Below are 14,411 nucleotides of genomic sequence, written 5' to 3' on the forward strand. Positions count from 1 at the left end.
GTCAGTTTAACATAGTATTTCTGTATTTAACCTATACTCACCCCTATTCTTTGAGGCTAAGAAATTATCTAAAATGCTGCATGTTCTCTTAATGTTTTTAATAATGAGGTAGTAGTGACAGTATTTACCTATTTCTATCGAGGGGTAAACCCCATAAAACATTTTATTTTTTTTGTTCTGATTCTTAAGCTCAGGATTAAAAAGTATAGCCCTAACCGGTTTGCCTCAGTGGATAGAGCGTCAGCCTTTGGACTCAAGGGTCCCAGGTTCGATTCCGGTCAAGGGCATGTACCTTGGTTGCGGGCACATCCCCAGTAGGGGGTATGCAGGAGGCAGCTGATTGATGTTTCTCTCTCATCGATGTTTCTAACTCACTCTCCCCCTCCCTTCCTCTCTGTAAAAAATCAAAATATATTTTTTTAAAAGCATAGAATAAGATATAGTTTCATAGAAATTTAAGGGAGTTTGTGGATCTTTAAAGTCAGCAATAATTGGAATTATTTTGCATATATTATTATAAATATATATCATATAATTATATATACATATATACTATTTCCATTTATTCTTTTTAACAACCTTAAAACTGTTGTCTTTATTTACATTTTTAAGTACATTTAGTGATGCTGTTTTTTTCCTTGGCATTTTGCAGTGGTAATAAAGTGATTAAAAACTTTTTGTAACAAGAAAGGATGTAAAGAAGTAGAATGTTTTGGGGGCAAGGCCTAGTCACCCATGTCTGTATTCTGTATCTTAAAAATAGTGGTTCTCAACCATTTTTTCTGTCTTGGTATCTAAGGAATAGAAAACACTCTCAATACTAGTAGTAGGTATTACCACAGAGATTCTCAATAAGATTAATGGGGAAAGACAGGGTGGGAATGATAATAATTAGCAAACGCCATTTGGCAAAATACCAAGTGCACTTTGGCAATTTTGGTAGTATATGGTTACCTTAATGTATAATTAATTAAATTTATAAATATGTTCCCTAAATGTTCTTTAGTTCTTTAGTTCATCTAACTGAACCTAAACCTTTGCTATTTCAGTTTTATAGCTTGGTGGTTTTTTTAATTCTACTGTTTGGACTAGTGTGTTTCCTTTTATTTATTGAACATTTGTTAGAATAGTGTTACTAGAAATCAACTCCAATTTTGCCCTATTAACAAATAATCATTTTCATTTTATTTTTTTGTTAATCCTCACCCTGAGGATATTTTCCCCATTGATTTTATTTTTATTTTTAGAGAGAGTGGAAGAGAGAGGGCGAGGGAGGGGAGGAGAGGAGGAGGGCGAAAAAGAGAGAAAGGGAAACACAGAAACATTGATGTGAGAGAGACAAATGGATGGGTTGCCTCCCTCACTGGACCAGAGTTGGGGATTGAACCTGCAACCAAAGTATGTGCCCTTGACCAGGAATCAAACCCTGGACCCTTCAGTGGTTCTCCTGCCAGTGCTCTAACAACTGAGCCACACCGGCCAGGGCCTTTTTCATTATTTTTGTTGCCTTCTAATTTGTGCATGTATGTTATAGTTTTTACAGAATTATGATACAGAATTTTGTTTTACTTTTATATCATTAACATTTTCCCCATATTATCTAAATTTTATAACATGTAATGATTATATGACATTTACCAAATGACAGTTAAAATGTCCTCAATTTTAAATGCCCAATAGGAAAATAATTATCTTCACTTTTTGCCTACTTTAACAGTGAATTGAGCATCTCTGTGCATGTACTTATTTTGAATTGCTTCCATTGGATACTATTCTCAAATGAGATGACTTGGTCGGAGGATATAAATGTTTCTCCAATTGCTAATTTTTTGCTTTCCCAAACATTTGAACAAATTTACACCATCTGAATATGAATGCATCAATTTTGTTATAATTTCACCAACTTTACAGTTGTGCTTATTAACAAAGAATTATGTAATTAGGAATTATTAGTGGGAATAAGTTGCATTACTTAGCAGTTTGATTTAGTTGACCATATCAATCTCTAGTTATTTGTCTACCAGTGATCTATGTGCTGGAACAGATATACTCCATATTTTCTGTCATTCCATTGACTTTTTCTTAAAGATTACTAAAATTTTTGACAGTCTAATAATAATCCTTAAATTTTATGCAGTTTTACATAGATTGTATGTGGCATGTCTTATGCTAGTTTGTTTTAATATAACACTTTATGAACTATAGATTTATGAGCTATTAAAATTCATAATGAATTTCCATATAGGTAACCTTTGAAATAAAGAATATGCATATTATATAGCCAAATTGAGTTATTGCTTCCTCCATATCATTTTCTGGTACATAATAAGCATGTAATCAATGTCTTAGGGAAGTTATTAGGAGCCAGGTTGTCATGGTTCTACCACTTATTATCTGTGTCACCTTGAGCAAATAATTTCTCTGTGCTTGATTCCTTATCCTTAAGAATAACAATATATAACTTCTAGCTTGTTGTGATAGTTGAAATAATTAACATATATACAATGTTTGAAACACTGTCAGAAACTTAATGAGTGTTCAGTATGTGCTGTGGTAATTATTATTGTTAAAGTTCACACAAAAATAATAATAATCTATCACAGCCCCTCCTGGCACATGTGTGGTGTGACTTGAAGGCAGACATCAACCATCTATTTGGTAGCTTTGGCAATATAGTTGGTTTTCCTAGGAATTTATAATTTGTGGTAGAATTTACCACCTTAGAATTTTCGTAAATCCGTGATAGAGGATATATCATCTTTTTTGTTTTATATATGCCCCTTCACCCCAAATCAGGCTTTTCTATATAAAACACATGCAGTATAGCATATCTATATTTTGTGATGATGGAATTATTTATGATTTCCATAAAATCCAATTCTTATTTTCTGTTCTGTCAATCCCACTTGTAAACATTTCAGAGAGACCTTCCATTTCTTTCCCACTATAGTGGAAGAGATGATTAAAGTACCACATTTCTAATGTTCTTTTGAATTCTTTACCAACTTTTCAACTAATATAACTACATCATTAGTTCTTGACCAGTGTTGAAAGTCACTGGTATCTTTTATCATTTTTAAGGAAGGTTTTTAATGATTGTTGAAATATAGGTGTTTAATTGATGGTTATTTCTATAGTAATATCTCTTTCACTTCCTTGAATTTTGACACACTTTGAGAGGAGTTGAGAGAGGTGAGCTTACCATTGTTGTAATGGGAATTGTACATAATTCATACCCTCTCTTATTTGTGGCTTCTTCATACTGAGGAATTATTTATATACTCTTAATAGCAATGACAACTGTGAATTGTTGTAATACTTGGGGAGCTATGAATTTGTTTTCTTTTTACTTTTACAAAAGACAGGTTTTTAGTAAGAAAACAAAAACAGTGATAGATAAGTACATTTTATACATCTACCTTGAACAAAAATAATTCATTGCACATTACTTTATATTATTTTATACTAGTGCCCCAGTGCACGGATTCGTGCACATTGAAATGAAATTAATAGAAGGTGGCCAGCAGGGCGGGACTGGGTGAGATGGGCTGGACATGCCCTGGAGCCAACCTCCTGAGGTCCCTCTGGCAGGTGGGGTCCCTCAACCTGGCCTGTGGGGATCCGGCTAAAACTGGCTCTCCGACATCCCCCAAGGGGTCCTGGATTGTGAGAGGGCGGTTCTCGGGTGACACACCCCAGAATCGGGCCCCCTTCTCTCTTGTTCTGGGGTGCGTCACCCGAGAACCACTGCTGCCAAGTCACCGCAGCTCAGCAGCTCCTGCATTGAGCATCTGCCCCCTGGTGGTCAGTGAGCATCATACCTACTGGCTGAACAGACAGTTGGACCGTCGCTTAGCCTTTTATATATATAGATAACAGATACGATTACCAAATCTAAAATGTTACTAGTAAAAACTTGGATTAGCACTGTTCATGTTCATAACCATTAGTCTGTAAGTTCTTTGTATTTATATATTTCTAGTGAGCTGTTGTAATTTTAAACTATAAAACAAAAACTTGTTTGCCTTACCTTACCTAGTGATTAGAGGTCTGTGAATAATCAAAACTCACTTTAAAAATGAAATTTAAGTTGGACTTATGTTTTTTATTAAAGAATATTTTGAGATACGGGGCTGACATCACTTCAGATATTAATAATGTATTTTCATGAATGCAATATTGAGAAAAGTCTGTGATACTCTTTATGTGTCCCATTAACTTTGAGGAATTTCATCAGAACTTTAGTATACTCATGGGAGTTGTGATATGTGTGAAGGACATCTGTCATGTCTGCTGTGATTGGGGAAAAATTAAAAATTGCTGCTTTCCCTGTTAAAGCTGGGCTTATATTTTTCTTACATCTCAGGACTTTGATTTAATTACATTGATGAACTAAATGTCATGTACCAAATAACGTTTGGGTTAGAGGTTAATGTAAAAATCTTCTAAAAGTTAAACTACACATGTAGGTCTCAGTTTCTAGCTTTAAAAATAAAGAATGCAGTAAGTGTAGGATTAATTAAGCATTAGGAAAATGTACACTTAAATTCAAAATAAAATGCAGTGAAACTTCTAATAAACTTACTGGATACTGTATGAGTACCATGCACTGTACTATGTATTTTACATATATTTCACTTATTCTTTTTTGGCAACCCTGAAACTGGTATATTGTTTCTTACTAGAGAGGATTGCAGTGAAATCATACTATTTAAAATTTTCCTAATAATAGAAATATTGAAAAGGGAATGAAGTCCTTCCAGCTCATAGCTGCAGGTTTTCCCAAACTCTTTGTTTAAAGTTTGTTATTTTGTTGTTTCCAAAGTGAACTCTAGGATTAATTCATGCATTTTTGTGGTGCTTGACCAAGATAGCCTATATAATAAAAGCCTAATATGTGAAGTGTCTGGTCGTGCAGTCAACCAATCAAAGCATAATATGCTAATGATATGCTAAGGCTGCTCAAGCACTCGCTATTACGTGCATTGACCACCAAGGGGCAAACAATCGACCATCGACCAGTTGCTATGACAGGCACTGACCACCAGGGGGCAGATGCTCCGACTGGTAGGTTAGCTTGCTGCTGGAGTCCAGCCGAGTGAGTGAGATGGGCCAGACATGCCCTGGAGCCCTCCTTGGTCCCTCCCTGGCTGGCCAACTTTCTGCATCCCTCCCCAGCCCCGATTGTGCACCGGTGGGATCCCTTGGCCTGGCCTGCGCCCTCTCCCAACCCAGGACCCCTCGGGGGGATGTCGGAAAGCCGGTTTATGTTCGATCCTGCAGGCCAGGCCGAGGGACCCCACTGGTGCTAATTCGTGCACTGGGCCTCTAGTAAGGAAATAATAGCACAGAGGAAACTCTGTAAGATGCTGATGCCCTTGAAGCCTTGGGATACAAGCTTATCCTCCTGGGCACCTTAGCTTAGGGTCTTACAAAGCCAAAACCAATATGTTGGCAGAGCTGCATTTCTATTTTGGAGTCCTTGGGGAAGAATTCACCTCCAGTTTCATTCAGATTGTTGGCTGAATGCAGTTGTACGACTGAGATCCCTCCAATCTTGCTGACTGCCAGCCAGGGCTGGTCTTTGCTGCCCCCTTCAGTAATGGCAGATCAGGTCTCTCCCACACTTGTACTCTGTGACTGCGGCTTCGGCTGCTGAATCACTGATTCCAGAGGGAGGAAGTTCTCTGTTCATGTAATTAGATTGGGCCCACTGGATAACCCAGGTAATCTTATTTTAGGATCTGTAATCTTTTTACATCTGCAAAGTCCCATTTTGCCATGTAACATAACCTATTCACAGGTTCCAGGAATTTAGGTGTGTGCATCTTTGGGGGACCATTCTACCTACTACACTCATATGCACCTGAAAAGAAATTTGATTTAAAAAGTTGAGAAAAGTATAATTTCTGGCCTCTCTAGATATTTTTTTTAATTTCTTTATTGATTAAGGTGTCACATATTTGTCTTCATCCCCCCCATTCCCATCCCACACCCCTCCCCACGGATGCCCCCACTCCCCTGTTGTCCTTAACCATTGGTTAGGCTCATATGCATGCACACAAGTCCTTTGGTTGATCTCTCCCCCCTACCCCCACCCTTCCCTACCCTCCCTCTGAGGCCCGACAGTCCGATCGATGCCTCCTTGTTTCTGGGTCTGTTCTTGTTCATCAGTCTATGTTGTTCATCATTTCCCCTAGATGAGTGAGATCATGTGTTACTAGAAATATACTTATAAGAACCGAAAATGAGACAAGCAATAATAGTTATGCTGACAGGCAAATGAATCAGTCTGTAGTGAGTTTCTTTCTGGACCAACAGTTCTTTTGAGACCCAATTTCAGTGTCCACCAGTTCCTTATGTGTACATGTCAGCACTGACTTTTCAGTTCTGGATGGTGGACAAATGGTGGTAATGCAGGTCCGACTCCCTCTGGTTTGGTCTCACCTGGACCCAGGGGTGTGCAGCCTCACCCGGACCCGGGGGCGTGCAGCCTCACCCGGTCCCAGGGGCGCGCGGCCTCACCTGGACCCAGGGGCGTGCGGCCTCACCCAGGCCCGGGACCCAGCCTCACCCAGACGCAGGGGCGTGTGGCCTCTCCCGGACCCAGGGGCGCGCGGCCTCACCCGGGCCCGGGATCCAGCCTCATCCGGACCCAGGGGCACGTGGCCTCTCCCAGACCCAGGGGCGCACGGCCTCACCCGGACCCGGGATCCAGCTTTACCTGGACCCAGGGGCGCGCGGCCTCACCCGGACCCGGGGGGCACGCGGCCTCACCTGGACCCGGGGGGCGCACAGCCTCACCCAGTCCCAGGGGCGCGCGGCCTCACCCGGGCCCGGGACCCAGCCTCACCCGGACCCAGGGGTGCGTGGCCTCTCCTGTACCCAGGGGCGCGCGGCCTCACCCAGACCCAGGGGCGCGTGGCCTCTCCTGGACCCAGGGGCGCGGCCTCACCCGGACCCGGGACCCAGCCTCACCCAGACCCAGGGGCGCGTGGCCTCTCCTGGACCCAGGGGCGCGGCCTCACCCGGACCCGGGACCCAGCCTCACCCGGACCCAGGGGCGCGTGGCCTCACCCGGACCCAGGGGTGCGCGGCCTCACCCGGACCCGGGGGCGTGCGGCCTCACCCGGACCCGGGATCCTGCCTCACCCAGACCCAGGGGCGCGGCCTCACCCAGACCCAGGACCCAACCTCACACGGATCCAGGGGCACGTGGCCTCGCCCGGACCCAGGGGCGCGCGGCCTCGCCTGGACCCGGGACTCAGCCTCACCCTGACCCGGGTCCCAGCCTCGCCCGGACCCAGGGGCGCGCGGCCTCACCCAGACCTGGGACCCAGCAGGGCTTCGTCTTCTTGATCCCAATTCCTGTCGGTCAATTCCCTCTCAGCAATTCCTTCGGCCATTTTCTCAAAGCTCCGGGGCGGCTGCCGCGGAACTCGCTGGGCGGCGGGCTTGGCGAAGCTCCGGTGCGCGGCAGCGGGCTGGTCCGAGGTCGCTGCGGCAGCACTCGGGTCTGCAGTGGCGGCACGTGGGTCTGCAGCGGCAACCAGTCGCCGGGCGAGCACACCTGGATCCGGGACCCAGCAGGGCCTCGTTTTCCCGATCCCAACTCCCATCGGTCAATTCCTTCTCATCAATTCCTCTGGCCATTTTCTCAAAGTTCCGGGGCGGCTGCCGCGGAACTCGCTGGACGGCGGGCTTGGCGAGGCTCTGGTGCGCCCTGTGCACGGCGGCGGGCTGGTCCAAGGTCGCTGCGACGGCACTCGGGTCTGCAGCGGCGGCACGTGGGTCTGCAGCGGCAACCAGTCGCCGGGCGAGCGCTCCTGGATCCGGGACCCAGCGGGGCCTCGTCTTCCCGATCCCAACTCCCATCGGTCAATTCCTTCTCAGCAATTCCTCCGGCTATTTTCTCAAAGCTCCGGGGCAGCTGCCGTGGAACTCGCTGGGCAGCGGGCTCGGCGAAGCTCCAGTGCGCCCAGTGCGCGGCGGCGGGCTGGTCCAAGGTCACTGTGACGGCACTCGGGTCTGCAGTGGTGGCCGGTCGCCGGGCGTGCGCACCTGGCCGCTTCCGGGGCGCAGAGATTCTCGAAGGACTCGGAGGTCAGCAAGCACGGAGTCTCCCACCCCATGTCCCCTAGGGGCTCGTCTGTCCGTGCTCGGCAGCGAGCGGAGCCATCCCCTCAGCTGGAGACCGCCAGGGGAACCGTGCCGAGCACGTTCCAGGCCGCCATTGTGTCGCCAGAGCCGTAGTTCTTAAAGTGTGATCTTTGGCTCACCAGCATCAGCATCATCCCGCGTCCCCCTCTCTTTTATTCTAGTTGTAGAGCATCCGCTCAGCCAGCCCTCCGGTGGTTCTGGATGGTGTCTGCTCTGTTTTCCAGTTGTAGTTTCAAAATTGTTGTGGTAGGCAACAATCAGGCGTCTGCCCTATGCCGCCATATTGGTCTCTCATCTCTAGATATTGATACCACTATTTTGTAAGTATACAGTTTCCAGGGTGATTTGATACTGTTATTGATTTTAAAAACAAACTTGACTTTCCATGCTGATAGCACTCTTGCAAACATTGTGAAGTTCCTAACACCTGTCAATACTTTCTGTACGTGTGGCAAGCATCAACCCTACAAAGTCATACAGTACACGAAGGGTAAGGATTCTCTGTATGTGCAGGGGAAGTGGCATTATGACGAAGCAGAGTGGCTGTGGTGGGCAGACTAAGCCAGTTTTCCACAAAAAGGCTGAAACTACAAAGAAGATTGTGTTGAGGCTTGAATGAGTTGAGCCTGACTGCAGATCTAAGAGAATGCTGCCTATTAAGATATGTATATATTTTGAACTGGGAAAGTAAGAGCCAAGTGATCTAAGTTGCATGTTTTGTTTTATTATGTGACAATAAAATCTTGATATGTTCACTTAAAAAAAGTTGAATTCATATATTTTTAAAAATATATATTTTATTGATTTTTTACAGAGAGGAAGGGAGAGAAACATCGTTGAGAGAGAAACACCTATCAGCTGCCTCCTGCACACCCCCTACTGGGGATGTGCCCACAACCAAGGTACATGCCCTTGACTAGAATCAAACCCGGGACCCTTCAGTCCGCAGGCCGACGCTCTATCCATTGAGCCAAACCGGTCAGGGCAAGCCATGCTTTGTTTTAACAAAAATATTAGTAAGACAGGAAAAGACACAAGTCTGGGGTTTAATGGTACCTTGATTAATGGAGGCTTTAAGACATCTTAAATTATCTTTTGTTTTGTTCCCTGGAGGATTTTACAACCTGGGCAATGTATTGTAATAGATTTGATCTGAGAGAGAGAGATGGGTTTCTTTTGCAGTGTGGAAGACTGAGGACTTAAGGAAAGTAGGCAGATCATTTTTAGGAAAGCAAACATAGGGAAGTTGAAGATACTGGAATTGATTTTCTTAAAACTTGTTCAGATTTCTTTTGGAAAGTCTTATATACACTGTTTGAACACTGCTGCTTGGAGAGAATGTCCCCCTTTTGCCTAGCTCCCATCCTCTCACAAGGTCAGAAGCCAACTTCTCTCTTCCAACCAAGATTGCCTTTGAGTATGTTAGACTCCTCTGAGTCCGTGTCCAAGAAAATCCCTTTCTCAAACTACCTTTTGTGCCCTATTTCCTGGCACAATATCTACCTTTTTCCAGAATACTTGCCTTGCCATTAGCAGTGTTTGCCCCCTTCAGCAGAGATCCTACCCCTTACCCACAGGTTAGTTATATCCAAATATAAGAAATACGTACACAGTAGTCAGGATAGAGTAGAAACGAGAGTCTTTCTTGCTTCTGGTATTTGCATCAGTTTTAAACATACCATACTAAGGCTATTTCAGCCAACTTTATTCAAAGTAAAGTGCAACCCTTCTTTCCAACATTCCGTACAATAGGGAAATCTCTGAAGTTCATACATGACCTAAGAATGGGAGAGGAAAGTCTACTTTCCCTTTTAACATCTTGCTTCTGAGTTCACTGCCTTTCCCTAGTGCATTTTGTAACTGAGCTTTCTGCCAAGTTCTTACCCAATCTCACCTTGGGCACTCCCTTGCTTACATAATGGTCCTGTATAATTCTGTGTTTTGTGGACTGCCGGGATGAGTTTATCCTCCTAAAGTACAACTATATAGATTGTTTCTTTACTCTGGCATTGTTACTGTGGTCCTCAGATTTCCCCCTCTGTCACCACAGATTGTCCTTGCATATTTAGAGTAGTCCTTGTGGACATTGGTCTTGTTCCTTGATCACTGGCAGGACTTGCTGCTTTTGAAAGCTCCCTTCAGTAGACTGCTAAGGCAGCTCTATAGGCATCCAGCCATCTCACATTTTAGAATGAAGTGAATGAAACAACTAGTTGTCCACTAATATTCATTCTTTTCTTTTTCCTTATTAGCTGAGCATATGGTGACATAAAAAAATGTATTTCCCAGATTTCCTGCTAGCTGTGGCCATGTGACTTAAGTTCTAGCCTATGGAAGGTAAATAGAAGTTTCCTGTGAGATTTCTGAAAAATTTCCCTAAAGGGAGGCTATTGCTTATCTCCTTATTCTCCTTCTTGTCTGATCAAAAGATGTAATGAGTATACCTTCAGCAGTTACATGTTAAGCGTGACAAAACAACAAAATAGAAAGAGCCTAGACCAGTCAGCAAACTCATTAGTCAACAGAGCCAAATATCAACAGTACAACGATTGAAATTTCTTTTGAGAGCCGAAAACCGACTTCTGCGCATGGGCCACGAAGTTTCAATTGCACTGTACGTGCGCGCCTGCACGTGGTATTTTGTGGAAGAGCTAAAGAACCGCATGTGGCTCGCGAGCCGCAGTTTGCCGACCACTGGCCTAGACTAATGATCACAGTTCTGTACTGCCTGTGTTTATATGAGAGAAATAAACTTCAGAATCATTTAAGCCATTGTTATTTTGAGTTTTCTGTCACTCACAGCTGAGCCTAATTTTGATTCAGGTATACAAAAGTCAAGCTGTTTCCAAATAAGAATCACATAAACTAGGTCCCATGGATATTGTTTCTTCTGTCAGTGTTGGTAGGACTGACAGAAGAAACACTATAATCTGAACTAACAATTTTGATGCTCAGATTTAGCACTGCCATTTCACCTGTCGTCTGTGACTACCTCTCCCTTCTATTATGGTAAAACTAGAGGCCCGGTGCACAAATTCGTACATGGGTGGGGTCCGGCCAGCCCGCCCTGATTGGGGTCATCGGGCCGGGCCGCCCAGAGGGAGGGGATGCAGGAGGTTGGCATATTAGCCTTTTATTATATAGGATAGATATAATAAATATATTCATTTTTCTCCTTTCACCAAGATTCCACTGCCATACTTCCATCCTTAAAACTTAATACTCTCCTAAGTGGTAGTGTACCTGGAGTTATGGAGGCCACAAGATAAATATTTTCCTGGAGCATTGAAGACTTTGGAGGGAACCCTAATTTTTATATAAAAGTAATAGCATGGAAGGCAAACTTCACATGCATTTTAAAATATAAAATACACATTTAAAAAATATAGTGGATGGAGTTGAACCGTATGAGCCATTTTCTTTCAATCTCACAGAGTAATGAGTTTACTCTTTTCTGCCTCTTAGAAGGAAACCTGAGAAGCACTGCTTACCTGCCTAGAACTGGGAGATTCCTGGCAGCAGAGTGACGAAAGCTCATGGCCCACCAACTAGAAAGGTAAGAAATTTTAAACTTTTAATGCAAAAGTATCTTTTTATTTTGTGATTGTCTCTCAGATATTACTGAATTCAACAGATATTTCCTGATGGTAGTCCTCAGAATGCTGGTGTTCTACCATATTGATAAAAAAACTTTAGTAATAAAATAGTAATAAAAAAATTCTGAGGTTCAGCAAATGTGAAAGTGTCCTTTTGGAGCTACTGTGCATAGTAGCACGCTGTATACTTCATTGAAGTGTTTAATTTTGTTTAACCCAGAGGTTCTTCAACTTTCTGATTAGGGAGCCTTCTATATGGTACAGGGTCCTAATATGAAAGTTCCAATTCTCCTAGGATTTCATAAGGATAGTAACAGGAGTTAATCCGTGACACATTTTCTACATTTCAAAAATATTTCACCCACTCTAAGGCAGTACAGCTAACTAAAATGTCAAAGTTATTTGCTTTTGGCTTGAATTATATCAGCTAAGTTTAGTACCATGATTAGTTCATGCTGATCAGAAACATTTAATAGGAAGTTATGTATTCAAACATTTACCTTTATTAAATATATCTGTCGCAGCCGCAGTGTGCTGATGTTAAAAGATACAAAGTACAATGAGTTCTGGTCTCAAGCCATTTATAATTTGGGGATGTAGCTTCTAAAAATGGAAAGAAAATACTGATTTATTAAATGTGGCCCAGCATACAGAATCTTTCAGTTTGGCCTGGTGATAGACTTTGTCAGATATATCAAGATACACAAGCAAACTGGCATATGTTGTTGTATCTGAATATGGAGATTCAGATCAAAAGAAAAACTGTATGTAAATGTACATTTGCTCTAATTTTGATAAAAATTTAGAAAATAATTTTAATGTACATATATATTCGAAAAAGTAAAAAATTTTCAGCAGGTATAAGGAGAAAAGGGTGGCAACACTCAATAATTTTTTCTTATACACTGATACCTACATTAAATAATTTTGATCTACCTGTCCAACTTAAATGTTCAAGTCTACTGATTTGGTTAGAACTATTTCCATAAAATGTAAATTCCATGAGGACAGGTATTGTGTCTATATCATTGTACTCTAGAATCTAGCACAATTACTACCCATCTGCACCTACTCAAATATTTAATCACTAAATGACTAAGTAAATAAGAGATCTGAATTTCAGGTTGGGGGTAGAGTGGATGGAGGAATATCAGAGGTGAGTAGTGTTAAAGATGAAAGGGATAGGTGAGTGGGAAATGAGGCTGAGAGAGGGACCTGATTAAAAGCCTGAATAACTAGAGCCAGGAGATGAAGAGGCAGCAAAAGATTGGGATAGGAGGTAGGAGGCAGAAGGCAGTTTATGCAAGGGTCTAGAACCAATGTAAGGATATGAGGTTTTATCTTAAGAGCATTTTTTCATAAGCAGGTCCTTTTCTCTCATTTTGATTGGTGCTGCTTGACTTTAGACCATTATTCTCTTTCCTGAGGTTAGCAGTATATTGTACTGGTTTTCTTCTGTATAGTATTGCCCTCTCTAATCAATCCTTCATACTTACATTAGTGATCTTACCAATATGCCCCTTTTATTATCTAATTCACCTGCTTTAAATCTTTTCACTTTTTTATAGCAGGGTTAAGCAAGCTTTATCTTTAAAGGGCCACATAGTAAATATGTTAGGCTTTATGGGGACCACATATGGTCTCTGTAGTTTTTTTTATTTATTTAATTTACTTATTAATATTTAGAGAGAGGAAGGAAGGGGTGTAGAGAGAAACATCAGTTTGTTGTCCCACTTATTTATGCATTCATTTGGTTGCTTCTTGTGTATGTCCTGACCAGAGATCGAACCCATAGCCTTCGTGTATTAGGACAATGCTCTAACCAACTGAGCTCCCTGGTAAAGGCTCTGTTGCTTATTTTTCTTCCCTCTCCCACTCTCCCCGCAACCAATTAAAAATGTGAAAAACTTTCTTAGCTGAACATTTTGGCACAGGGCCCTAGTTTATAACCTCACAGTGGAGGTGGGGTGGGGAGATAAGTATAGAATTGAAACTCCTTGCCAAGGCACTAAAGGCCCTTCAAGTTGTGTTTCCCTCTTGCGTTACTGCTCTTCCCTTCAACCTATGTTTCTACACTTCAGCCGTCAGAAGTTCTTAGAGACCCTTCAGTGTATTCTGCTTTATTGTGCTTTCTACATGGTGTTTTCTCTGCCAAAACATCATCTCTAACTGGCTGGTGCCTCTTTCATTGAGGAGACTAAGCTCAGACATTGTTTCCTTCACTAGTCTTCCCAAACTCTTTTTCTAGGTGTGGCCAGGTACTGTCTTAGTTAGGTGATAGAAAATCAGATAAATCCGGGTAAAAAAAAAGGAAAGGAGCTTCACACTCAGGATAGAGAAGACTCTCTCATGACCCAATCATAAGCATAGTTAAGCATCACAGAAACTACGTTCCTTCATACTGGCTGAACTGTTTCTCATATCATTTTCTACTCCATTGTGGTGTATGATCAGTATGAACCTGAGAGAAAATATCCACCAGTCCTGAGTATGATTTTGAATCTCTGGTGCCCACCTCTGTTTGGCTGATTATGTTTTTCTTTTATAAATTTCTTGAAGAGGTAATCTGATGGACTTAACTTGGCCAAGTGTCTCCCCTGGTTCACCTGAGCCAGGTATGTCAGGGGCATGGATATCTAGGATTGCCCTTTACTG

The 14,411-nt window shown here is 42.7% G+C and overlaps 1 protein-coding gene across 4 annotated transcripts in view; it reads left to right on the forward strand.

Moving 5' to 3' along the window:
* ATF2 (activating transcription factor 2) overlaps nt 1-14,411 on the forward strand; it is a gene marked incomplete at its 3' end in the record, with an annotated part of 95,516 nt that overhangs the window by 2,871 nt on the left and 78,234 nt on the right. For 3 of the 4 annotated variants that reach the window (XM_079782388.1, XM_079782386.1, XM_079782389.1), the window contains exon 2: nt 11,626-11,716. Of the gene's footprint in view, nt 1-8,966; nt 10,498-11,625; nt 11,717-14,411 lie in introns of those variants that run through there. The other variant, XM_079782387.1, reaches the window with a different exon arrangement.

Source organism: Cnephaeus nilssonii, assembly GCF_951640355.1.
Source record: "Cnephaeus nilssonii genome assembly, chromosome: 10".
Lineage (NCBI taxonomy): Eukaryota > Metazoa > Chordata > Mammalia > Chiroptera > Vespertilionidae > Cnephaeus > Cnephaeus nilssonii.